At 41.1% G+C, this 27,927-nt stretch overlaps 1 protein-coding gene and 2 long non-coding RNA genes across 3 annotated transcripts in view; 2 read left to right on the forward strand and 1 right to left on the reverse strand.

Annotated features, from left to right (window-relative positions):
- The window catches only part of LOC132909626 (centrosomal protein of 290 kDa), a 170,057-nt gene extending 152,987 nt beyond the window's left edge, over window positions 1-17,070 (forward strand). Inside the window, exon 25 of the mRNA XM_060964561.1 lies at window positions 15,823-17,070. The gene's annotated coding sequence lies outside the window, so the exon portion shown is untranslated. The remainder of the gene's footprint in view (window positions 1-15,822) is intronic.
- On the reverse strand, window positions 4,677-27,927 carry LOC132909630 (uncharacterized). Its single transcript, XR_009658574.1, has 3 exons — window positions 27,368-27,927; window positions 5,005-5,113; window positions 4,677-4,862 (listed from the first exon to the last, which is right to left on the reverse strand). It is a non-coding gene; the product is annotated as an uncharacterized LOC132909630 (long non-coding RNA).
- Window positions 17,602-20,711, forward strand: LOC132909629 (uncharacterized). The gene is made up of 2 exons (XR_009658573.1): window positions 17,602-19,116; window positions 19,500-20,711. It is a non-coding gene; the product is annotated as an uncharacterized LOC132909629 (long non-coding RNA).

Raw genomic sequence — 27,927 nt, forward strand, 5'->3', positions numbered from 1 at the left:
GCAGCATGATTGCTAGCGCCATCACTGTCACTCGTGAAATAACTTTCCCGCAAAATTTTAGAACATAGTCCTATGTACAACCTTTGCCCCATAAGGACGGAAAAGTCTTTCTTTTTCTATTTATACAGATAGGCAACCGTACGTACTGTACTCGACGTAATTTTCTATGTCCCGATCATAAATTAAATTCCAACGTGGAACAAGCTCCAAGAAACACATTGAGAGGTTTCGAGGTGTTCCCGATCGAGTCGTCAGCGCCATCGCTAGAAAAAGTGCACGGCGCACGCTCGTGGCCGTTCGAAATCACGCGAGAAAGTTGGCGTATCGCGCGGTGAGAAGCGCGACGAAGGCAAGACCGCGACGACACGACGACGAACGAGACCTCCGCTCTTCCTCTGGACAAATATGTAATACGATCCACGTACGTGCGCACACGGTGCCACATACGTTCACGGAGAGGCACGCACACAGCGGCGAGGGCCGAGTGGCCGCAAGTACAAAGGGGCCACGGCAATATAGTTTTAAAACGGAATCGAACGAACGAGCGAGCCGGCCAGCGCAGGAAGGGCAGAGAGGCAGCAAAAGCGAGTCCCGACGAGTAACAGTGGGCGACCCTGCTGCCGGCTGCCGACAGCATTCCTACAACAACACAACGCGGCCCCGCGAACCCACACATCGTGCACAATACACACGCCACACCACCGATGCCAGTTTCATTCTGTATCTCGTGAGTTTTCGAGCCGTTTCATGGATAAAATCATTCTCATCCTTTAAATTTCGAAGATATACAGAAACGTTTTGTAAAATATAAATACAATGTAGTATTTTAGATTAGAGATAAGTGGTATGTTAGGCGAGAGTTATGTCGAGGGTTATGCTTTGAATAGATCGATGTTTTCGGTGAGGAATGTCTTTTGTTACGGAGTGCGAGACTCTGGTCAATAACATAGGGCAGGGTGACTAACTAGGGCTGAGGAAAATGATATACAGCGGTGGTTGAATATCCGCTCTGTGTTGAAACTATATTCTATTGGCATGAATAGAAATTCAGTTATTTTGAAAGAAAGAGTAGTTGAAAAGTGCTCGAGATTTATTGTGAGATATTTAGATTCTGTAAAATTTACAATTTAAATTTAGGGATTACAAATAACGTTTGGAGCGAGTCAAAGGTTGCTTATGTCGAAGCAACTGGAAGTATCTTGAATCCATCACTACACGGCACAAACACACGCACAGTGTTGGATCAAGGAACTCCGTCGCCCTTCACGACCTCCGGCGATCGGTACAAATGAGTCATCCTCGTGAATCGAATTTTGTTAACTGATTCCCCTATTCCTGTACTCCAGTCAGCCTATTGTGAACACCGAACCATTCGACGTCTGTACATGTTAATTGATATAATAGATTTTGGATGTATATAAAATTATTTAATGAACTTCGAAGGACGCGGAATTCCGATTGTCCGATCTATGTTCCGGTTCAAAAATCGGGTGAAAGTACCGAAGATTCTACACGGACCGTTTCACACGTAAGAAAGCACCAAGAATCAGGAGCAGCGAGTAGATTAATTTCTCGGAGAAGCAATCGACGTTAACGGGTTTGTGGCACGATTGATCCGCTCCTGGCGCATGCGCAGCATAGATTACATCGTAACTGGTCGTTGAACGATTGCGTTCGAATCAATCGATGTAAAAATACGATACGTATTGATCGTGCACAATATTTACCCTTTGATAAATCTCGGTCTGCATTTTTACCTCGATAATCTTTTGATTCGAATACCTTTCTCCGTTTAAGAACGGTTTACTGGCAACGGGGTAAAACAGGATCGACAGAATCCTCGACAGATCAGGCACATGAAAAATCTCGTGCAGTAGTCATGCTTGTCGACTGGCGTGTTATGTGTCGCAAGCAGCAGCAGCAGGCAACACAAAGTCAAACAATTGGCCCGATAAGATCGTCGTTGGCAGCGCGGCTCGAGACGGCCCTGCTGCAAGCGCAACGCGACGTCGTAACACGGTGCAACGCGTCGCGAGATTTCGGACTCGGTCGTTCGTCACCGGGTCGCTTCGGTCGAGTTCGGCACCGTTCGGCTCAGCTGTGTGCAGTCGCGTATCCTATCGCGTTCTCTCTTGTTGGCTGGCTGCTCATCGGTGGCACAAACACAACGCACAGGTTCAAGCCTGCTGCTGCCAGAGAGCCTTGGTTCGACTCGCTCGCGCTCGAGGAGGCTGTGTGCAACAGAGGATGCAGCGACCCCGAATAATAGACCGCTTTCGAATGACGCGGAAGACCGATGATCGACCGGGGGTTAAAGCAGATCGCGGTTGCCACGGCAACTCCCGTCCTCGATAGACCACTTCCGGTTTCGACGCCCCTCGTCGTGGCCCGTGGCGCACGAGGCCTTCGTGTCCGCCTCTCACCGTACCGACTTCCCTTCGACAGACAGTCTCGACAGCTTCGAACGCACTCTGGACCTGGGTCGTGGAAGGACGATCGCTCGTCCGCGGACCGCGTGAAAGGATATCCGGGAAAATTGAACGGGGAGAGAAACTCGCCGACCGATGAACCGTTCCCCGTCACCCCGCTCCTTTACTCGGCTGCTTAGCCGCGTTAAGTTATGTTTACAGACGATGCGTGCTCTGACGAACACGTCAGAGCAATCGAATGTATAAGTACATGTATAAAGTGATTCCCTGACTCATCTAAATCCTAACTTATGGGACCAGACTTCTATGTCGGAAAAACAAATGGCCGATTAATATATACCAATTATTATTTATTGATCGTTAACGAAATAATCCATATATTTATCTCTCTTACTTATGTATATATAAAAGATATACGTTATATATAGATTTACATATATTCATGTATATATGATAAAAAGTATTTTTAGTCGGATGAAAAAGAATGATCATGGAATGCGACAATGATTTTTCTGCTGGTCTATTGTTTTCATCTGAACAAAAATGTCTGCTATAGATCGTTATGAGTGCATGAATTTCGGTTTTCAGATGTTCTTTAGATAGATAGATAGAACGACAGTTCATTAGAACACACATCTACTGCAACTATAAACTTTAACGGTTTGTTTCGATATAATGTTAAAATAATGCCTTGCGTAGATTCGGTGAAGTATTTGTACTTTCATAGTTGTATACCAGCGAGTTGTTGATTTAGGATGAGGATTCATGGTTTTTAGACACCAGAATCCTGTAGATGGGTCAATAGATCGATGGAATTACGAATAGATATATTTGTTGTGGTAATATTGGTAATAGTGTCGAGAAAGGTGAGGGGTATTGATCGAGTTGAATATCAGTCAGGAGGTCCTTGCGTATTCCGGCGACGTGACTACTAAGAGCAGTTGAGACAAGGATGAGCTTTCGGAGGTTGGATCGATAGATATTTCTTACCATAACAGTGGTAATCCCGCTATCTTATAATCGTATCTCGTATTCCTACAATCGATCAGAGGTGTTTTGTAATCTTATAGCCTGTCTTGAATCTCTAATATCATCCCACTTCCTAGGGATTTTCGTCTAGAGAAATTATTCTATCTCCGCTTAAATTAAACACAAAATGTAAACGTAAAAAATCCTACAATTGAACAAAGATATTTTATAGGTTTGTCTCGGTAATCATCCCTGAAACTTTAATATCGTTTCCTAGGAATTTTCATCTGGAAGGATCATCTAACGTTACATAAATCACGCTTAAATTAAAAATAGATTACAAACATACAAACAGTGAAAAGGTATCTTATAATCGTACGATAACACATCCTAGGAACTCTCGTCCAGAGGAATCTATGAAAATAAAGTCTAAACATAAGAACCTACGTTCGATCGAAACAGACAGTTAACCAAACGAAACGCATCATCGATCACGACTATTAGACCACAGGTTCATATTCTATTTAACGAAACCCATTGAAAGATCGATAACCATTTCCAACCGCAAATAATATACTTTCTGGGACAATGGTATCGGCCATCGTGGGAATTACCATCAAAATTATTGCTGATATTAATATCATTGATTTACAATTTTCTCTTTCCCTCTCTCCGCTCGTGGCTCTGCCTGCCTATGAGGAAGAATTCCCAAAGCAGATATCGTCGCGCGTGTACACGCCGCTGTTACGATCGTTTCGCGGGGTATTTGTTTGCGCAGCGCGTGGACGGGTCCGGCATAACAAAATAGCCGCGCGCATATGCACGCTGGCAGCAAGAGAGATCGCGAGGTTACCTGTTCGCACGCCAACGATAATGCAGTCGAGCGCTCCGGTCTCGTGTCAACGATCGGCGAACGGCCACGAATCTCGACGTGCGCACGTCCGTCTAAATGTACCTACCTGAGAACCTTACGCCACCCAGCTGCCCTCTCCCTTGCATTCCCGCGCAACTAAAGACACGGCCAGATTGTGCGATCTCGAGTGGACCTCGACCGTTTTGTTCGTTTCACTTCTGACCGCTGCGCCGTGAGAGTTGCCTCGCTCGAAATTATAAAAACTCACTGGATTGTTGAATCATGTTTTTTCCATTATGCGATGTTAAGGTACCAGGTGAGCTGAGACGAAGAAATTTTGCTACGACCAATGATGCAAGCATCGAACGAAGCTCTATAGTAGAGGTTAATCAGGTTGATGGATAGGAAGAATCGATGACGAGGAATTGACTCGAATGTTTTTATTTAATAAATTTTGTTTGCTGTATTTTAGTGTCGCGTTAAATGTATGTAATTTTACAAATGGTTATACCTTACTTTCCAACGAGCTCGCCAGATATTTTTAAAAAATGTCATCTTCGAACCTAACAGATTCGTTCCATTTTCAGCCATGTCGTACCTAGCGATGTAGGCTGCAGAATAAAACAAAGATTAGAGTTAAGAACAAATTCCAAACTATAAATTCTCGAATACAAAACTACTTTCATCTCTGATTTATCCTTATATGACTGTGAAAATGGACTTACTTTAAACTTCAAGACATAACATACGAACCTGAACATAAGGACAATGTGCCAACAAATCGCGTTATCAACCCGATGGATAAGATCTCCATTCTCTTTCCTTTCTCCACAATGAAATGGCAGAAGAAAAAGAGCAAAAGCTGAAAGAAAGGCAAGCACAAATAACGAAACTGTACAGAATCAACGACTACATACACACAAACACATATAGAATGCAACGTTTGGTCTCTCGCAATCCTGGTTGCACGGTGGCTCTCGCAATCGTAGCTTCTGTCCGCGCTGGTGCTTGCGCGCGCGTTCGCGTTTGCGAGAAATCGGGCCTCCACCATTAAACCGTCACGTCGCGGAATAATGCGCGACTATACAAACGAGCCGGCTACACCCACCGCGAAGTTAAAAGTCCTTCTCTTCTCCTCTCTCTCTCTCTCTTTCTCTCTTTCTTTCTTTTCTTTCTCTCTCTCTTTCTCTCTCTCTTTCTGCCTGTCGAGCAGAAGAGAAAGCAAAAGGAATTTCGCAGCCGCGATATCACCCGCCGCGGTGAACATTATTTTCCCTTCACCGTCCACCTGCCGTCCTCCGACATTGCACGCGATTTTCAGAGGCAACGAACAACACGCTCAAGCAAGAACAGCAACAGAGCAAAGCAGCAGCAGCAACGGCACACCATCGGTGTGCAACATCGTGGACGTCGAGTATATCCGCTTATTCATACATCCACCACATCTTCATTAGAGGTGCACACGAGCCACGGATGATTTTGCAGGATCTACTTTCTGCCCTCCGCACGAGCCGGATCGTTGTTCCATCGCACACCATCGTGTTCTCCCGCGCTACACGTACTTATGTACACAGTAGCTCGCCAAAGTATTCGAACACTTACCATGGGAAATTTTTACCTGTATACCGTTTGTATGTTACTGAAACATTTTGAAATTTTACTAGTATTATAGTGAAACGCCATTGTCATAATTATATTGGTCAAATTTGAAACTAGTCTGAGAACGTATATGGAATGTATATACATAGATACTTGCTGCGAACGTACAATAGTACGTGATAAGAAGTTGGTATACAGAATGAACAGCAATTTTCAGCATACAGTAAGCGTTATTGATGGTCTCAATGAATATCGAAGGTTATTAGTGTAATAGATTAATTATGTGAATATTCTTAGAATGTCTGCGAAATATACACTCTCGTTAGAAACGTGCTCTCATTAGATATATTATGATTATAGTCAATGCAATTTTATTCCATGTCTCGGTAGTAATGAAATTTTAAACTGTTTCCTATAATACACATAATATTCATAAAAGTATCTTATAAGTTTTTAAGTACTTTAATGTGCTACCGTATGTGCGTCGGCTCTTTAGCTACGTAAGCAAGTACCAAGTACTCTTTCTGTTGCTCTTCTTTGCCATACCTTATCGTGTGCACCTTACGTTCGCGCACGCAGTGCTGGTTAACCATCTGCGTTAATTAAGCATTAACGCGGCCTCTAGATGACCCCGTGGAAGAATGAAATCTGAATGGAAATGGAGCGATAATCATGCAATGACGTAGCTCTTTGCTACTTTGTGGAATTTTTTCATCGATTTCCAGACATTTTTCTCATGGAGAACTGGAATGTCGAGATATTTTTGGTTTGCAATCTAAATTACGAACGAGATTTCCTTTCGAGATTTTCTAGAATAATTTCCTGAAAGATTAGATAAATTTTGTAGAGAACTGGTTTTGTAGACTTGTAAATAAATACCCAGAAGTTTCTAGTTTAAAATTGTTTGAACTCTATTAAAAATGATATCCGAGTGAATGTTACTTTTCTGCAGTGTAGCCTTCGTAGAGTAGGAGACTTTTCTGGTTAACTTACATGTTTAGACTTTTATTTTATTTAAAATTGCCATTTAAGTTATGAACGAAAGAAGTGAAATTTCTCCAAAATTCCTTTCTGAGCTCTTCCGGAATGTTTGTATAGAAGATAAAATAATTATTGTGTAGAACTCGTGGGTTGTAAACTACCACTGTCATCGACTATTCTTTCCGTTGCTCTTCCTTGTGATACCATGTCGTGTGCACCTTACGTTCGCGCACGCAGTGCTGGTTAACCATCTGCGTTAATTAAGCGTTAACGCGGCCTCTTGATGACCCCGTGGAAGAATGAAATCTGAATGGAAATCGAGCGATAGTCATGCAACGATGTAGCTCTTTGCTGCTTTGTGGAATTTTTTCATCGATTTCGAGACAGTTTTCTCATCGTTAACTCGAATGTCGAGATAGTTTTGCTTTGCGAGTCAGATTACGAACGAGATTTCCTTTCAAGGTTTTTTAGAATAGTTTCCTGAAAGATTAGATAAGTTTTGTGACGAACTATTTTTGTAGATTTGTAGATAAATGTCGAGACGTTTCTAGTTTAAAATTGTTTTGGGAAATATAATATCCAAATGAATGGTACTTTTCTGCAACGTTTTCGTAGAGTAGGAGATTTATCTGGTCAACTTACACGTTTAGATTTTTTTTTTTATTTAAAACTGCGATTTAAGTTATGAACGAATAAAGTGAAACTTCACCAAAATTCCTTTCTAAGCTCCTCCGGAATGTTTGTCTAGGAGATAAGATAAATATTGTGTAGAACTCGTAGATTGTGATGTTCTAAATTGAAATAGTTCGGGTTATGGAACAAGTGAAATCGGAATGAAAATGCAGCCACGAGAATGGAAGGCCTATCTGTTTTTTGAAGTGCCTTTCTACAGTAATTCTGTTAGTATCGTACTTCGTTACCAACGTTGCTATTGTTATTGTAGTGGTGACTCTCACTAGTTCCAATTTCAATTGTCGCGTACCAATATATCGTATATTGGTTGTTGTAAACTTTCATCCTTCTTACTTTATCCCATTCACCTGGTGAAGTCACTTAGTCGAACATGAACGATATTCGAAATAACATTTTGAAGTAATATTCGAAGTGATAATATTTTAATACTCGTTGAATAGTAATTTTGGCATTGGAAAATACAAAATGTAGCTACACAAAAACGAAGCAACGAAAAGGGTTGGTATTCTCCTGTATTAATTTTTAATTACGAACTTGGTTACTTAGTTATATTACTTCCCGACAAATGTCGGGTCCAGTAGCGTTTACTCGGTGTTAGTAGCTTCACGCTCGCAAGTCAAGAAAATGCCAGGAAATTGAGCAAACGTTCGATTGCGGTATAATTATTCTTACAGCAACATAAGGGTACGCGTTATCGAAGTAGTTTCCTTGTGCTACTACTATTAGGTAGTTACGTATTAACGTTAATACGTTAATATTCTTCCTCATATTTACCTACGTACATACTACACTAAATCTTCTATCAAATATACAATGTAATTACTCGACAACTTCAAAACAAGCTAAAAGCGATGTACTATTCAGTGATGTACAATCTCACATAAAACATAACCTCATCATCATCACCTAACCTATTTGATAGCATAAAGCATCTACCAATATAAAATCAAAATCTACAATCAAATATGCAACTTAACTACTCGATGACTTCCACCCCAAAATAACAGAAATACCATCCACCAAGATTATCTCATATGTAATTTAAATTTACCATCAACTGAATTATTTAAAGCCTACTGTCGTCCTCGAAGAATAAAATCTTCCCACCAGGGACCAGAAGATATAATTCAACGACCTTAATCCAGGCCAGGACCAAAACATATAAACAACCCAATCACCGAAATACATTCATAAAACTGTCAATTCTAACACGATTCCTCTCATCGATACCCCGTCGATACTAGACAATAATTCCCTGAAACGATCCGCAGGAAACACCACAAAGTTGTACGTCTCATATTCCCCATGCAAGCGACCGGAACCCTGTCCAGGCAAAGCGTCGCCGAGTGCGCTACACACACAATCTGCGGGGGCCTGTGGCGCCTGGTCTGAACTCGAGCTTCACCCTCGTGGATGACGCGACCCCACAGGTAACCCCCCTCGGTTCGTCGTCCCTTTCCCATGCGCGGGTTCCGAAACGCGGGAATCCCGCGTCGACGCGCGGTCCGCTGTCGCGGGGACAGCGTGCACACGGTCAGAGCGCGTCTAAATACGCGGCGATGAGGAGAAAAGAGTGAAGGGGGTAAAAGAGAAGGAGGAAGGTGCGCGCGCTCGCGCGCACGCTGGCGAGGCGAATTCCCACCGTGGCGCGGCGCTGAGGCTTATACAAGTTCCCGATGCTGGTGTTCTATAATATAGGCAGAGTTGCCGTTCGTCCTGCACCGGGTTGTCCGGCCAGTCCGTGGCCAGGACTCCCACCAGGCCAACCTAGCCTTCTTACGTGCCCACCTACTCCTATCGAGCAATCCAAATGCATTCTTTCTTCCTTTTCCTCGCCCCCTTCACTCTCCTCTCTTGGTCACCACCATCTTACTCCCGCGACTTCTCCTTCTCTTCCCACAGGCACCGACCACGGCCTCTGGCGCGCGCGAGCGAGCTCCCTGTCGATCCGTTTCTCTCTTTGCTCGCCTGTCCACCGCGCTTTCTTTCTTCCTTTTCCTTTACCGTTCGCAGGACGAAGTCCTCCTACTACGTTGACCGGCTCGGTTCGCCCGGTCGTGGCTCCAAGAGACCGAGTCGAGGAGGAGGGTGCGACAGGGTTACGCGTTAGGACATGGTATACGACGGTGACGGATGATCGAAGGTCGATGTTCTGCAGATTAAAGAAATCGCGTGCGTGGCGAGGAATAGGTGGAATCTGGATTGGACGGTGTTGAATTTTGGAATTTTCACTTGGCCTGAGATACTGGAGCGGTTGTCACCATTGGATCGGATTAGATCCGCAGATCGTTGGATATTGCTTTTGCAGGAATTCGGTTGAAATATTGGAGCGGTGGTAGGGGTGTTTCTGTGATAATGATTTTTAGTTCGTTAGAAGTGGATTTTGTAGAAGCTGGAATATCGGACCGGTTGTTACTAAATATGGATTTCGTAGCGATTGTATGGAACAGATATGTCAGCAAGTTTATCAAAAAATACTATCAATCAACACTAAATATTACAACTTTGTTAAAGACAAAAGGTATGATATAACTTTTGAACAGCAATGTACGTACGTAATATCGTACATACAGAGTGGTAGATGTCCAAAAAATAAGGTACGTTTTTTCTCACTCTTTCCATGGACTTTCTCACCGTTTCTCCACTTTCTTCTATCCCTTTCCTTCAGCGTGTTACCTTTCTCTCTCGGTGTGACCCAAGAGTGCCCTTCCTCCCACTCGTTCTGTCCAGCGACTCAACGTTAGACCTTACATACTTGGCATACCTGCAAACGACCGCGTAAGTCCAGCGGTGCGCGACAATGCTAAGCACGAAGAAATCTGTCCGAAAACCTGTCGCGACCTCCTGATACACCGCTCCTCCGCAGGCGTGCTTCTCGTTCTGGTTCTGGTTCTGGTTAAGGGAGGAAGAAGTTCTCGATGAATCATCGAATTTCAATCTTTTAATGTATCTTCGACACCGAAGCAAACCTTTGAATATTATAACGACTACTTTACTTTGTCTATTTCGTATATTTTGACGTAATCCATGCATTCCGTGAATTTGAAATTCTAACGTTAAAAATGTTAATAATAGTAAATAATTTTTTAAAAGATCGTTTCCAAAGAACAAGGATAAGATTGTAATTTCGAATCTTGTCACTTGCAGCGTCAATGAACAACGTGCCAACCAACCAATCGACCATCTTACGTAACTTCTAGATTTCGTTTGATACGAGAAGAACGCAAAGGTATACTAATATCGTAGCAGGTAGAATCAGAGCAGCTTAATTCCGAGACCGTCGAAAACTATCAATTTTATGAATCCAACTGAAGCGTTGGATAGAATAAAAAACAACGATGGAAAACAGAGTATCGTGGTGCTAACGATTCGATTCGAACACGTTAGTGATTTACACAAACATAGCGGTATGTATCGATAAAAGAAAAGGCACAGAAACAACCTGTTATTACATTGGCAGCGCTTAAATCGATTCAAAGAATCCAACCAAACTCCATTACTGCTTACCGAAGCTAGTCGTTGTCGTAGGTCGTACAAACAGTAAGTTACCATTAAAGCTTACCATTTAACGTTATTAATTTGCAATTTGAAAAGTATGCTAAAATTCTGTAAGTGTCTTTAATAATCCCCTGGACGAATGCACGAGTCGCAAATGTATTATTTCGTAGGTTGGCCACCCACTTCACGATTTGTCGCTCACGTATAATTTAGAAACAGCCGAAGAACGATTATCGCGGTAATGGTTTCATGGAAAAGCAAGGTTTCGCTTTGCTGGAAATTAGAGCGATGCCGATGATGTGGGCTGGCAGAGTGGGTTTGGTCTGGCTACTTACGGGCCAATCTACTACGAGTAGATCGCGAGCAACGAAGATTTTTCGCCAGTTGGAAGGGGATAAATTAATATCGATGATGCGGGAGGAGCAGACTAGCAGACTTACTTGGCCTAATTTTAGAGCAGTTGCGTTACTTGATTACGCGAATGCATAAATGTTGAGAATATTGGAATGTACGGATCTTCTAAAATATTTACAAATACATAGGATGAATCTCAAGGAAAATTATCGAAGAAGCTTCGAGCTTTCGTGTTTCCAAGATTTTACAGCGAAAATGAAGACTTTTAGAGTGAAACATCTCGAGATAAAAGATTTACTTTCGACAAACGATAGAATCAATAAACGTTTGTACTTGTACGTTGATTTACTGTATTCTGATATAAATATTTATCGGTATATTTAATGCATTTGTTTCTTTTTTCCATTTTTTCTGATGGAAACAAGACCACATTTCGATTTGCGTTATTATCGATGTCGTGACAGTGACACTGATAAAGTGCAAATAGATGTTCAATTAATGTAAATTAACGAATGTTCAATTGTTAAAAAGCACGCCTTTCTCTAATATAAAGTCGTGTACGTTATCGTACATTTCCATGCCGCTTCCTACAAACATTAGGTACTTTCTCATCATCGAGTGCGTCGATAAATAACAGTTCATAGGCTGTACATCAAAAGAACGATCCACGGTAACACATTATTATTGCAACTTTGTGTCATGAACGATTATATCTTGTCGGTGGAATAATTTTAAATTAACGTGTTGCTGAATGCATAAATAAACGTAAACAGCCAGCTGTTGGTTGTCGGCCAAATAACCATATGCATTTTAACACTTGGTCCCTTTCGATTTCCTATGTCACACGTATCTTGAAATCGATACACAAGAATAGTACGACTTCCACACAATTTTATAACTCGTAACCTGACAGCCTGTAACTTGCGAATCGTGCAATTTCTGCTTAGATTCTACTTCTTTATTCGCGTTTAGAAAAATACAAATTCTCATAAATATTCGTAGTCCAGCGACAATGTTAATAATTTGCCCGTTACCAATTCACTAAAGCGGCATACAAACGATTTTTAAGCGATCTGCATTTGAAAAGAGACTGTTTAACTCGCTTATTAATGGCACGACGAACAATGAAATGTATCGCGTACCTACATTGACAGCTTGATGGCTATGGTTTACGACGAGGGTGTAACTTTTACTCGTCAAAAGGAAAGTTTGTTGAAGGAATGTCAAATTCCCTTCTCTTGTAATCGCCGTGATCTATTAGCGCGTGATGATGAATTCTTAATTGCGAAGTTTCACTGATAATATTAGCTCGATATTATCGAATCGACGAGCCTGGTAAAAGAAAAACGATAAGAACGAAGAAGAGAGGAAAAAGAAACGTCTCGCCTTGAAGTCTACTTACCGTCCAATTATTTTAGCCTGCGCTGCAGTGATTCACATCCACGGAATGCATCTAGGCTCGTACGCCCTACAAAACGACAGAGACAGTACCTGATGAAAAAACACGGAGCAGGATGGAAAAAAGGAAACGAAGTCTCGATTCTCCGGGATACACCATGGAACACTTGTTTGTACATCGCCTGGCTTGATGTTGATTTATCGAGCGTGCGCGCGCGAGCGCACATGTTGTACAATTGATACGTTCCAAGGGAGCAGATACGATCTGCCTTCGCGCAGATCCAGCGCGTGCAAACTGCAAGCTGATCGCTAGACGGCGGATTTTTATGCGTTTACGTAGAGATACGCACAGAATGCACGTAATAAGCGAATGTACGTAACATACCACAGCTGCGGTATACTCGTTGTAATGTTTAAGAGAAAAATCAATTTTCTAGCTAGCTTCCACATTTTTAATTATTTTGACGAAATTATGATATTGCATGATTATGATATTATGTCATAAGTTTCATTAATAGCGCAAGTCTCTCGAGTCATTTATAGAATATCGATAATCGATACATATTTTCATTTTTTATTTTGTCTACGTAAATCTATAAAATAGTCTGCTACACGAAGCTTCGATCAGCAAACGTAGTCGTGGAAAATCGTCTTGTTTCCTCCGTTCTTGTCCTTAAACGGGGGGCAAATGCAAACGAATTTTCAGTTCGAAGTTTCGAGGCGAGGCCATGCGAGGTGATTCGTCGCTGAATCACTATACGCGCTAGCCAGACGATTCGCAAGACTATTATTCAGGGTTCGTCTCACGGTCGAACGGTCCAGATATTGCTGTGCCCTTGCGTCGTGGCGATTTTTCTTGATAAGGCGAACGGAACCGCGACGTCCTTGCGACAGAGGTCAATGGTGACCCGGGAGAGAGGGCCCTCGTCTTTAATTGCACCGGCGGATGTCGCCGAGTGAAAGTTGAAAGTCCGGAGGAACGATGCTTGGATGTGAATTTTGTCGCGATGGTTGACAGCCTTTTCGTTCTTTTCTTTCTGTTTTATTTGGCTCTGAGAAATTGAAAGAAAGAGATAAAATATGAAGAAGAGAAGGAAGCAGATACTTTGAATCGTTCCTTTACGGAAGCAGGAAGTTTAGAGAGACAGTGTCGAAGGATATTTTATTGTAGAGAAAAAAAGTATTTTTAATTGCAGTGTCTTATGATTTAACTATTAATTTTTCTACAAATTTTTCATAAAGTACCTAGAAAAAACTGACTTATAAAAAAATACAGTATAAATGCGTTCGTACCTTCCCTTTATTATTCCTCCGCAATTTATAATGGCGAGGAGAAAAGGTTCAAGGAGTAATCGACGTGAAAAATCGTATAATTATAACCGATGTAGACGATATTTCAGTATATAAATTTTTATTAACGTGTTGAAAGATATTGAACAGAAAAACCACTGTATATACAAATTAGTCATACTTAAACACGTTGTATTATTTATCAATCAAATCAACTTTGACCTAAATATAAAAAGTTGATATCTTGTTGAAAGAGTTAAAACGTTACATAAGTATACTAAAAACAAGATTATTTCATTATAGTTAAATAAATAACAAACAAAGGCTAACAAACTAAACAGAAATATGAAAATTCGAACGAGAACGTCTCCAGTATTTCGGTCGAATGTCGTCCATAGTTTTTCAACGAGCTTTTTCGCGGATAGAAGAGATCCTCTCAGCCAGATGCCTTTTCCAATTTTCACAGAAGCTTTCTCACACGCCCGCGCGCGAATTTTCATGCTTCTGACACGCGCGCTCGAAATAGTTGTCTCCGGCGTCAACCCGTTTTTGCGTTCCTCTCCATCGACCCGGCGAAAAGGTCAATTATTGCATTACCATGCGACGTGGGTGCGCGGAGGGAGCACAGCAGATAAATCCGCTCTTGGATGAACTGCCTGTTATATGTGCGTATATATATACACACGACCACATCTAACCATCGGTATCGCACATGCGTTTCGCACTAAAAATAAGAACTCGTTACTGCCCACCAGAAATTCGTTCGTCGATATAGACCTTGATAGATGTTTATTGAGCCGAGCTAAAAATGGGTTTAGAATTTCGAATTGTGGTCTGAAAGAATTTGTAATTCTTTGAAGAATTATCATTTTTCGAAGTTTCGCAACTGTGCTAAAGATCGTCGAAATAATTTGAAAAAGAAGAACATTCGTCATCTTACGAATATCGTTGGGAATTTCGAATAAAAGTTTTCGATAAAGATCAAAAGACTAGAACATATGAAATTCAACTTGCTGTTATATCAAAGCAATATTCATTACCGAGCATATTTCACCGAAAACTATCCAAGTTTTCAATTTCAAAGTCTAGAAAATTCTCATCGAACACTTTTGGAAATCAATTTCTATCAATTCCCAGTTCAAACCTCGGACAAAGCAAACCCAACGCTTTGATTTCAAGCTCGACTTCACCATAGTCTCGAAAAACACCATCCTCGTCTCATTCGGCACTAGAAATCCTATAAACTCTAAAAAATTCCTATCAACAACCTTATGGAAATCCATTTTCGTTCGTAGAATATTCCTCAAACTGCAAACGAATCGGATCCAACGCTTTGATTCCGAGCTCGACTCCACCGTAGCCTCGAAACCACCGCCCTCGCGTTATTCAGAACTAGAAACCCTAAAAATTCTCGAAAACTTGTTCAAAAAAAACTCTCCTATCGACTACCACGTGGAAAACCATCTTTATCCATCGAATTTCCTTTAAATTCCAAACGAAGCAAACTCAACGCGTTAATATCGAGCTCGACTCCACCATAGCCTTGAGACCATCGTTTCCGCCTCGCTTAGGACAATCCTGCGCCCTCAAACATGCGCTAGCGACGTTCCCCCATGAACGTCGGACAATATCTTCGTAGCATCCTCCGTAAAGGCGACTTTAACAGCGTCCTCCGCTTCCTCCAGCCTAATAAGCGCCGAAGTCGCGCCTTTGCCGACCTATGGAATGTTAAGAACCCTATGGTGGTTGTGTTCGCAGGTCGTCCCGCCGTCAGCTTGGCACGTCACCCATTCGACGCCGGTAATATACGCTCGCCGTTCGCGGCGATAAATATTACAATATAATATTCCTCGGCGTGAGACGAAGGATTCCTGACAAGCCTTGCAGGACAAAACGGAAAGCCAAGCGGCGAAGAGGTCACCGACGGAAGGGATATCGCGTTACTGGAGACAACGAACAACTTTGCTCGAAGGAGGCATCCTTTTACGATTCACCGAATAGCTCGTGGAGCGATTTTTTCATTCGAAGGCGAGGAATTATTAAAACGCGTTTTCCCTTCGGTCACACCGAGGTAAGTCTGTGAAATACTCGTGGAACATGTTGGTTCGAGCGTTCAGGGAAATAGCAAAGGGCGATGAGTTGGTTAACCCTTTCGCGCGAAACATGATGCAACGAGAAAGGCTGGAAATATAGAACGGTATCTCCTTTGTTCTTTTTTCGTGGGTGTTTTTCTTTAGGGATGTTTTTTTTTTTTTAATGTAATCCGTGAGCGTATTTTTAAATATTGGAGACTTCGTCGGTTTTGGAAAGTATATATAAATTGCATCCGTTTAGATATTCGATCAGATAAACATGTAAGGACGTTTTCTTCTTCGTTAGTTTTTGTTTTTAATACAATCGAGCAACGAATGTGTTAAGTATGAATATTATATCTTTCCCAATTTTTTTTTTTTTTTTTTAATGTAACGTGTGTATCTTCTTGTGATTTGCGGCTTTTGGAAAGTATGAATGGTACTTATCTGGATATTGTATTCTTCGAGATACTCTTCAAAATATTCTAGGGAGCGCGTAATATATTTTTTTACGTAATAACTTTCTTTTATTGTCCGTTTATCGACACGTTGGATCGGCGAACAATGAAGCAGTTAGGGCTTTCACTATCATTTTACTCACACGGTTTTATATAATAATAGTATATAATTACGGCGGAAGCATTCCTTATTCGTTCAATATGTCTTAAAACATACTCCGAGTGCAAGTATGCATGTTTTACGAGTACTAGTTTTAATTTGTAGTAGAATATATTTTGTTCGATAAGTATGTTCACGTATGCGGGAGAATAAATTTATCCTAGTTTTTATACATGTACATATCTGATTGAAGTTTCTTTAGGAAAATTTAGAAATACCATGTCTTGCATTTGAATAAAGAATTTGTGAAATGAAGAGTACGCCGTAGCCTAAGAATTGTTTTAAAAACTTCGTGAACAAAATCCCACGAAAATCACAGATTCCGTTTTCATTCCAACAAATCTTCGAACCTTAATCAACCCATCAGCCTACCGAAATGTACTGGTATTTACAAAATTACCAAATCTTCCATATAAAACGAGTTTTCTGTTCATTAAATCAGCCCTTCCTCTTAGTACAAGGCTTTCTAAAAAGCTTCTACCTTCGTATTTACAGTAAGTTAATGATACAAAACCCATCCACCTAATGTTACACAGTTGGAATATTAAATTACTACGCAACATTGCAAACATAAACCTTAAGACGATAATTATCCGCCAAAGAAATCATAATGCGAAGGGGGTTGAACGAACTCGTTTAGAAAGCCAGATTCACAGCTTCATAGTTTCATAACTCAATTACGACGTAGAACCTTTTCGAAATCCTTGTAGCTCGGAGGCCGATTCCAATCGGTCGCGTCTTACGAATGCAAACGGTGACGCAGAAATACGTGGTCGACGCCGAGATGCTCCGCCCTCACCCTCTCGGTTTGCTGCGTTTGGTCGCAGGTCGTCCCGGCGCGGCGTCAGGCTGGAACGTCAGCTCGCCCGCTTCCTCCTCGTTCTCCTCCTATGAGAGCCACCTACACGGTTCTCACACCCAGAATCGACTTTACGTTCATATACGTATACACGTGGACTGTATTCCCTGGAAGAACCGCAGAGAAACCACTACCTAACGGACCGAGCAGTCCGTTTTTGTCCACGTACCACTACGACAAGGAAACACTGTGCACATGTACTTATATACTTACATTAAACTCAAACGATTCGAGTGCATAGAGAGGGCCAAGAGAGTCGTCCCCCTCCCCATTTACTCAATGTGCAACGCGTAGAACTCGAAGGTCGAAATTTTAATGCGCCATTTTTCTGCCACAGAATGATTTATAGTTGGCGCTTGTATTAACCCTGTCGTGGTTCCTGAATTTTTGTTCCGTATTACGTTTCAATTTTACTTTAATTAAACAAAATTGCTTTCGATAAAGATAGTAAAGATTCTTTCATACATGATGCAACAGGCATTCGCGAAATTGCTTGAAGATCATGTACTAATTCGTCCAACTATGAGGAAAAGAAAAGTTATCTGCAACCTGCAACTACCACCCGTATCCTATAACATAAGTAACATATACTATTCGAATGAATAAACGTGGCTAGTAATGTTTATCGGTCGACAAGTTCAGATAAATTATTATTACACTACGATTGTAATATTCGTAAATTCTATAGGAATTCATAAACGTAAAACACGATCGAATGCGTTCACTTTCAAATAATTGAAAAACAGCGACACCTGTTTACAAGCTTCGCGAAAATATCTAAACACACGACAGGACAATTCGCGTTTGCCGCTAAACGAAATTCCAATCGGCGATCCGCATTCTACCTGCGCATTCGTGTCGCGCAGCACGTGACCAGGCGTCAAGGTGGGGGCGGAGTGGGGGTAACCAGGTTCTCCCACTTTTGCTTGCGAATCGTTTCAGCGCGATGTACAGTGCTGGAGGATACGCGAAGTACCGAGGAGAAGGAAAATAGGCGAGAAAAAGAGACAGCTACATAAACACGAAGAGCGGAATACGCTCGGGAGAGGAACGATATACAATACGTGGAAGCTACACGTATCCGTGAGTACGTGTTCTTTACTCGAGACGTCTATCCTATCCTCCGTAAATTGAATGTGTGAGTGGCTAGGAGAAATAAGGAGGGTTACAGAAGAGAGAAAAAAGGTATAGGTGAATCTTGACATTTATATGTATGTGACCTGTCCCGAGGAGGCATTCGTCTACTACGCATTAGAAACGTGTATGTACGTGTTGGTGCTCGCACGTATTATTCCGAAGATTTCTCTATCCTTCTCACTCTCGCTTAGTGTGTTTTATGCTTGCGGCTTCTAGCCGCTACGTTTACCGTATACGAGAGATTTAAGCACGCTTGTGCACCGTGCAGTGTGCATAGAATGGCTGTGTGTATTGTATGGGAAAATTGCTGTAGCTAGAACCATAGAGGCATGCTTGTTCCTAGTGTATCGTGTATCCTTGCTCTCTGTAAGTACTTTTTGGCGCGTGCGTCCAGGTACGCTCGAAATACATTTATCGGTTTGTTGAAATAAATAAATGTAATTTCACGAAACTGTTTCACAGTATCGATTTTGCAATTTAGATGTCCTCTCCTAGTTGCAAACTGATTGCTTGCAAACGCATCGAACATTGCGGTAGGTTATTTTTTAGAGACTCATCGTCGGTTCAGATTGTAAGCCGATTTTTGTGAATTTTTGGAGAAGATAGGAAAAAACTTTGATACGTTGTCCAACCATAACTCCATAGATAGAAATTACTAGATTTAAGATCCAATTTATCGTGTTCTTGCCCTTCTCGTCTTCGCTTTTTTATCTCGACAAAAATCAAGATTAATTTTTGTTCTATGCTAGGAAACTAAATTCTTCGTTCGTTCGATATCTGGTTCTCGCGAATTGCTCGCGATAGAAAAAGGTTGGTTGCGTGTGTGGGCAGAGGCGGCGTGCGTCCCGTCGATTTGTCGTTTTCCCACAGGCGCGAAGGTTTCCGCGTAGGAGCGCAAAGGACGGAATCGATGACAGCCATGGAGGCAGGAGAAAACCAAGGAGGGGAGGTAATCGTGCATTTACATACGCGGAGGAGCGCGCGAGCGCGTACCGATAACGTTGCGAGCGCCCGTTAAACTTTATTGCGTTCAATTTAAAAATAGAATTCTATCTAGAAGGAAGAGACGTTACGCGCGCATAAAGAATGTCTCGCTAAAGATACGCCGGTTGGCGGAGGCTTGTCCGACTTGTCCTCGTCTCACGAAGTTACTCTTCTTGCAATATTTTCGTTTTCGATCATCGAAGAATAATTCAGAAACTCAACGAATACCCAGAACGGAGATTTCCTTTTTTACAAATTGATAAATAAAGATAAACAGTTACGACAAATGATACGGAAGATTTGTACTGTCGTCCAATTATAGAAAGTATTTGTAGTAACGTGTTATAATGTTTGGAGCACGAAGTATGCGGGTTTTTCTGTTCCTTTTGAACTTCGGTTACGGGTCTTTTAAATTAAAAGCGCTTGCATCGTTTTTGACCTATGGTCTCCAAACGACAAAAAACAGTTCCACTCGTCAGTCAGAAGACTAGAAAATTGTTCTGCAATTAGCGTTTAGGTATAGTTCTAGTCACGTATTTATGACTCTTAATCGTATGTTCAAATACAAGTCCATAGGATGTCAAAACATGGACGTTAAATCGACGACACATGTCAGAGTAGTTTAAACTAGATTTAACGATGTGTGTAGTCTAGGAAAGATTAAAGTGACTATAAGACAAATCTAATATATTATTGAAACGAACGTAAGGCAATAAATGTTGGAAGTCGGGATACGTCGAAAACTGTTGTGTATATACAGTTCCGTATTATGTCCAGAGAAACTTCAATACGATCCTTCGAAATGAACGAAGATTGGACGTTATTATAAAAGTTTCGTATCTTATCTAAGACAAGTATTAAACTATATATATATTACACGTAAACGTATGCTCAGAAAATATACTACAAATTACTATTACACTTATCGTATTTCAGATTTATAAATTTATAAATATAATTTTCTAAATCAAATTAAATTCCCCTTAATTCGTTATTATACGATAACGTAACCTAGTCAAGAATCAAAATTGCCAATCTTCGAGTCAAATACCATTGGTGCCGTGTCTCAAAAACGGAGATATCTATCGTCGCAGTCATTTAAAAAGTTCGTCGGTTGTATTTATTTCAACGACGCGTCGATGACCGCATCCACGCCAGAAACCTGCTATCCAAAGATAAATATCAAAGTCTAAAACATACTATAAATTATAAGTCGTCCCACGGTCGCGAAATCCCATGGCTCGAAAGCAACGAAAGAGTCACGGCCTGGCGCGCGCCATTTAAATCCGCGCCGATAGATCGAGGCCCAGCCGTATTATTACCATCTATAGGAGTCGTTGGCGAGCCATCGAAAGGTCGGTGATTTATGTGGTTAACCCGTATGCAGACTACGCCTTGGCTTTTGCTCGTTGTTTGTGCACGCGCGTAAGAAAGTGCGTACGCTCTCGCGTAGTCTTCCGACTACGAAGTGACGTGGAAAGGGAACGTTGGGGACCAGTGCATCGTACACGAGAAACAGAGAGATCGAGAGGAATGGAGGAGGAGAATGAAGGAGGATGGAGAGAAAGAGAGAAAACTCCTCCGGACGATCGGGATGCTAATTCGTTTTGCTCGCTTCCTCGGCTTCTTCGTCCTTTTCTGCGAATGCAGATCGTCGGCGGACGACCTCGTGGAATGCGTTGCTCGTCTCGTCGTGGCGAGCTCGGCTCTCGGCTAAAGGGACTCGCAGGATCATCGAAGCGTTCGTTCCTTCGTTCATTCACCATTCAAAACGATGATGTTTAGGGCAGACGACCCCGGAAAATCTCGTTTATCGGCGAGAATCTGTATCGATGATCTTGTACTGGCTGAAACATCGAATGTACTCTGGCAATAGACACTCGACTCGTGAAAATATTCGAACATGTACGGTAGAAAATTTGTACGAATGTATCGTGAAACTTGTTGAAATTTAATTAACAGTTACCGAGACACGGCTATCGTGATTCTGTTGGCTCGCGAAAGTATTCAAATACTTGTAGGGACCTTTTATGAATATATTATGCGTATTCTACGAATATCTTTAAATTTCATTAACGTATCTCATTAACAATACGTTCGTATCGATTCGAGAAAGTACTTGAACGCTTAGTAGAAACTTTTTACGAATATATCGTGTGCATTATACGAAACATTTTAAACTTTTATCAACACTGTCGTAATCATATTGATAAAATTGGAAACACATCTGAAAGTGTACGTAGAAGCTGCAAGATATTTAGCGCAAGTACGTACATATCTCGCAGTGATCGCAGAAGTATTTAAATAGTCGATTATCCATTATATTAATAAGCCTGAATATTCAACAAAACCATCTTTAACACTCGTTACATGTTTAAAGCGACCATTCATGTTGTATAATTTTATACTAGATCTACCTACATTCGCTATAAATATCTCGTAATTCCATTATCCATCTTCAAATTGATCTGAAATTTTGCTTTATAACGACGTGTCTATTTGCAGCGATAATGAAACTTCAGAACGTTATATATAACACACATATAGCTAACTTTTCTGATCCACATTTCAAGAATCGGACAATTGGAAAGCGTGAAAACGAAGGAGAGTTTAGTTTCGGCTGGCAGATCGTTAAAATGCTGCAAATTGGGACACATTGGATTGGATAAGAGGAAGCAAGATTTCGACGATCGAAGGGTGAATTTAAGTTAAGGAGCAATTTTTCGAGCTTTAACGACCGTCAAATCGTAATTTCGAATAAGATTTTTATCGTTGAAGGTGGAATGGTACTTTTACTTGTAAAATTGAAGCTGATTGCTCTCGAAAGGAACACGGGTAAAGGTGCAACATTCTTCCACCTGCATTTTTTTACATTCTCGAGTCCTTTCACAAATCTGACTTCGCTTCTGTTTTTCAACGACGAAAGATCCGGAGATTCTTCAAAATTAAGTTATAAATACCTTGCGACAAAACACGTGAAAACGAACATATACAGAATGATTAGGATTTTAATAACCGAATTCTGTAGTTCTGTTTTATGGCTATAATCAAGAAAAAGACGTTATATAAACATAAATCGCTTAAACCTCGACTAAAAAGTCACATGTACAACAAAAATACGAAATATGAAAGGAATAGTACTATATTTATGGTTACTATGCTATAAGAGTAGGTTTCAAATTAACACGATCATTAGCTGCTATACTCCGTTCCAAAATGTTCACCGTTCCTCTCAATTCGAACGTGATCATAAAAAGAAGTAATAAAAAAATGGAATTTATTCTCCTACGGAGATCATCTTGATCGTGTTTCATCTCGACGAATCGATCCAATAAATACTCGCTCGATATATCCATCTCTCAGAACTTTTTACAATGCTTTAAATGACCCGTATTTATATAACGCGTGTTGCGTCATTATCTTTATAGAATGTTTCCAAGAACTGTTAAACTGTTATCTCTGAGACATCCTGTATAACATAAAATACAAAGGAATAATAGTTAGATGAATAGCAAGAGATTTACTTCGAAACCTTCGAACATTAATTACTCGAAATCTTAATGTAATAGTAAATTAGACGCGTAAGAACAGGAACAGAAAGAAATTAATGAACAAAAGAACGAAGAGAAACGTTTGATTTCCGTTGGTACGAGAGGCTCGCAAGGTAGAACGGAGTTTCTCAGACGTTCTGAAAAATTAATCGTATCACTGACTGACGATGGAAAGTGTCAGTTCACGAGGCTCATCGAGGTGCGGATATTTCTCTTTATAGGACATCGATCTCCCATCTGGGCGTCGATTTCTCTTTTTTTTCCGCACAGTTAGAGAGCATTTCCCCTTTCGCTCTATGCTTGTCCGCGGTCATCGAGTATCGCGGCGATGTCTATGAACGCTCGACGAGGATAACAATACCACGGTGTCGTAGCTAAAACGTTCAGTGCCCGACGAACAGCCTTTCGACTACTATAGGCGTTGAAATCTACACGATTTTCTTGCTGCGGAATCTTTAAATAGAAAAAAAAAAAATGTAAAATCTACGAGGAAATATGAAAATTTGGAAATTTAAAAACATGGAAATTCGGAGATGTGGAATTTCGAAAACTTGCCTTCCATGTTCCACCTATTGTATCGAATGAAATACAAATATCATTAACTTTTGGTAGCTATAACAACCTGTTCGTCTTCAAAGTTCAAGCAGCTAATAACACTCTCGACAAGTGACATTAATTTAATGCCATTCACAGTGTTTTAAAACTACTTCTTGATGAATGCTGGATAATTTACGATCTCTTGCACCAACTCGATCGGGTCCAGACGTTCATTATCATAAAATTAACTTTCCATTTCAAGGAACAACCCAATGTACGAAATCAACAAACGCGAGAAATCTAAGCTTCCAGGCTCATAATTTCTTTCATTTATAAAGCAAATTGTACGATCAAAATTGTACTTGTCAAACGAACGTAAAATTCAACATTTCAAACGCAGTGCTCGAGTTAAGAGTAAAACAGAGCCTCTGCGCGTTCGCGACAAATATCTTGCAATTTCTATACAGGCTTTCGATTCGGTTTCAACGTTAACGAATCACAGCGTCAATGAAATTTCAATTTCAAAACGTTTTATATAACCTACGAATATTTTCTACGCCGAGTGTTCAAGTACTTTCATGAGCCAGTATATAACAAACGATCGAATCATAACGAAGACGCGTGAAAACGAGAACGTCTCGTAAGATCTCGCGTGATCCGTGAAAGAGACGAGAAACCTCGCCGCGACCCTTTCGCAACGCGTTAATATCATACACAGCGGCGTGTATACGGTTCTCCCGATAATTGTAAAATTAGAGAGCATGCATTCGCACGGCTGCCAAGAGACACAAGAGAAACGAGTTTACCGGGGCCTTTCGCGGTCAAAGAATCCAGAAAAGAAACTCGAAGACTCTCGTACGTGGCGTGAATTTCAAACCACTCCCACGATCACTTCAAATTAATCTCTTCGTTAACACTGGACTTTTAGAAACTTCGTTCTAGAACCTCCCGTTATTTCGTGCGTATTTTTAATAAACGTCAGGTAGTCGGTCTTTCGACGAGATGACCAATAAGCAAGTAACACGTTATATGTATTATTATATTATTTTCTCTATTTCCAATAAAAGTTCTTCTAATTTCTTATGTTCTAATATTTAGAAGCATGGAAATCTCTCTGTTAAAACGTGCATACTTCTAGCCACACTTTCTTCGAATCAAAGCCTCATCACCTGCACCAGCGGTTCTTAACCTGCAGTTTGCCGGCCCCCAGGGGGTCCTCCAAGTCCTCCCACACGCGAGTTATTAATGCATTATTCGAATGAAAAATATTTAGTACGTGTATTTATCTATCTATAGCGAATATTCCCTCTCCAAAATTGTAAGATCGTCGACGACCAGTTGACGAGCGCTTCGAACATACATGGCACGTATAAACGTGTTTGGCACGTTATAAATTTCAATTTAAGTCGAGTCTCGAGGAACCGCGACGACAAAAGATGATTTAAAAATAGTCTGCGGTAAACGAAAGATTAAGAAACGCCAGTCTCCGCCGTTTTCCCTTAAATTCTCAATTTCTTTCAAACGGTAAGAAGTTGAAAATACACCATGGACGATTTCTGGAGATAAAATACGCAGGAGCGCGAATTATCCCGCCATCCATCCGCAATATGTTAACTCTGTGCGTGGAAAATATCCAGGCTGAGCGTGATTTTTCCTCGAACGTATCGTGCGCACCTCGTCCGTGGTGGATTCGTTTATCAATTTCGTGACGACGCGAAACTCCTCGACAGAGGCCATACGTCACTCTTGTATCTGTTATGGCGTAGGAACGCGAAGGGAGAGGCCCGTTGCGAGGATCGCGAAATACCGAATGGTTTTTCGCGATAGTCCGCGCTGAACCGCGGCGAATATCGGCGCAGCGTTATGTCCTACATAGTGCGCATTCCAACGGCCAAGTCATTTACTCCTCGTCAAGATGGAATATTAGCGGCCTGGCTGGCGTTGCGTTTCACTTCGCGAATCGGTTAAACGCGTTGACCGCCGGCGTATAAGGACTGAAATAAGTGAATACCAGTTTCCGCGTTGCGCGGCAGACCGTAATTTCGCGGTATCTGCCTGGCACCGTGCGTGCACTGCCCTTCGAGCGCGACTCCATAAGGAAAAAGGGTCTTTCGTGACCCGCCACTGTCGCGGAAAATAGACTTACGCACGATCGAAGCGACGTCGTTGGTGAAATTTTATTAGTCGGATGTTACCGGTGTTAATAAATTTTGTATATGGTATAACGATAAGAGAATGAAGGATAGGGCAAGTAACGCTTTGTGTGTGAACTTTTTAAACGATAAGCCATCTGAGATTTATCCGATTCGACGCAACAGAGTTTACCAACTTTGATCGTGAGATTTCTAATCCGCATGTTACCATTTATCAATCTACCGATGTTACTACGATTGGAATAAAGTTATAGCATAGCAGACGTAGGATTACTTTATTTTACGAATTATTCTACCTTTAATTCAATTATGGTAATTATAGAAAAGAAGGTATTGAATGTGAGATAATGATGTAGCATGCCGGTATTTATTCCTCGTCTTTTATTACGCAGATTAAACAGAAAATTACAGTTGGAAAGAAGATATTTAAAGTGAACGTTGTTTCCAGTAGTCTGTGATTTCTCAATTTCTGAATCGCGCTGTAGGTTATTTTCACGCGATCCTGGCCAATTACCGATTTCTCTAATCAAAACAAGCGTCGTGATTAAATACCACGAAGAAAAGTACGGACATTAGCCTTTCATTAATTTTACATTCGTTTAACGTTGAACTAACCAGTCGCCGCTTTTCTTCCAATTTTCCATTTTTTTCTTTTTTTTTTTTTTTTCGTCTCTAAAGATACATCCGATTAATTTCGTTCCTGACGAAAACGAATTTAAATATCTTTTCCTTGAAGAATAAACGTGTCTTTTGCTCGATGCTCGTTCGAAAATCATTAATCTAGACAGGATAATTTATTGCTATATATATTCAAATTATTAATTAACGCGACAGAAATAATCTTACTTGTGTTCATAATTTATATACAAGAATGGGAACTGATTAAAATGATATTTGCCAATTACGAACATTATGATTCAATTATGTAAATTAGCAAATACATCAAACACTAAACTGAAATATTTGCATATCAGAAAGACTTAATTAAAAGACTGAATAAATAATAAACAATACTGTACTCGTCAAAATTAGACAAAATCTATTTCTTCGCTCTAACCAAATAGAATGCAACTAGAAGCCTCGATCGAATCGAAACATCCGAATCAAAATTCACCGAGAAAAAGAGAAACGAAAGAAACCCTGTCTCTCTTTATCGTCCATCATCGATTATCTTATTTAAAATCTCACCGTCATTTTATAAAAACAATCACCTAGACAGGGTGGTTAGCACCAAGACGACGAACTTTACTTTACACGCTTTTGTCAATAGAATTTCATTTATTGGAACGAAATTCTCGTCTATGTCCCATTAACCGAACGTCTGCTGCTGGAATTCACTATCCAGCCGAGAGCTCCTGTTACATAAAAATTAACGAATAGCATTATACGAACCTATTACGTGAACGCCAATTGTATAAGCCGTTGGTGCTCCGACGAGTTCAGAAAAAATGGAGTTCCACCGATGATACGAAGCCGGATGATCCGGAACGCGTTCGTCCCGGTTTGCCTTAGCGAGTCGTTTAAAAGGCGGCGATATCCGTCACCGTGGCCGTAAAACGTTAGCCACAGTCTATAGCCATAAACCAGGCTGCGAAACGCGTGCGCGAACGTTCGAGCTTGGCTGAGTTGGCTGGCGCTCGCGCGCGAATGTTTCAGTTTCGTGAGTATAGACTCGGTAGGAGTAATAATCGTATACCGTTACTTCTTTCGAAAGGCCGTTGACTCAATTGCGCCCCGGATAAAAGAGGCGGTTCACGAGTCGTCTGAGAGCCATGCACGGGATACATCGACGATGTATAATCTATCCATTTACACACCTACGTCTTCGTGTGTTCACCAACGAAACTCGTGTGAGCAATCGTTCGTCAGTCGATTAGGATTCGACCACCCAGCTTCGATCTCGAGATCGGCCAACGAACGAGCCTCCGCTTAGAATCGCTTTGGCTCGCCAA

The sequence above is a fragment of the Bombus pascuorum genome, chromosome 8 (genome assembly GCF_905332965.1).
Source record: "Bombus pascuorum chromosome 8, iyBomPasc1.1, whole genome shotgun sequence".
NCBI lineage: Eukaryota > Metazoa > Arthropoda > Insecta > Hymenoptera > Apidae > Bombus > Bombus pascuorum.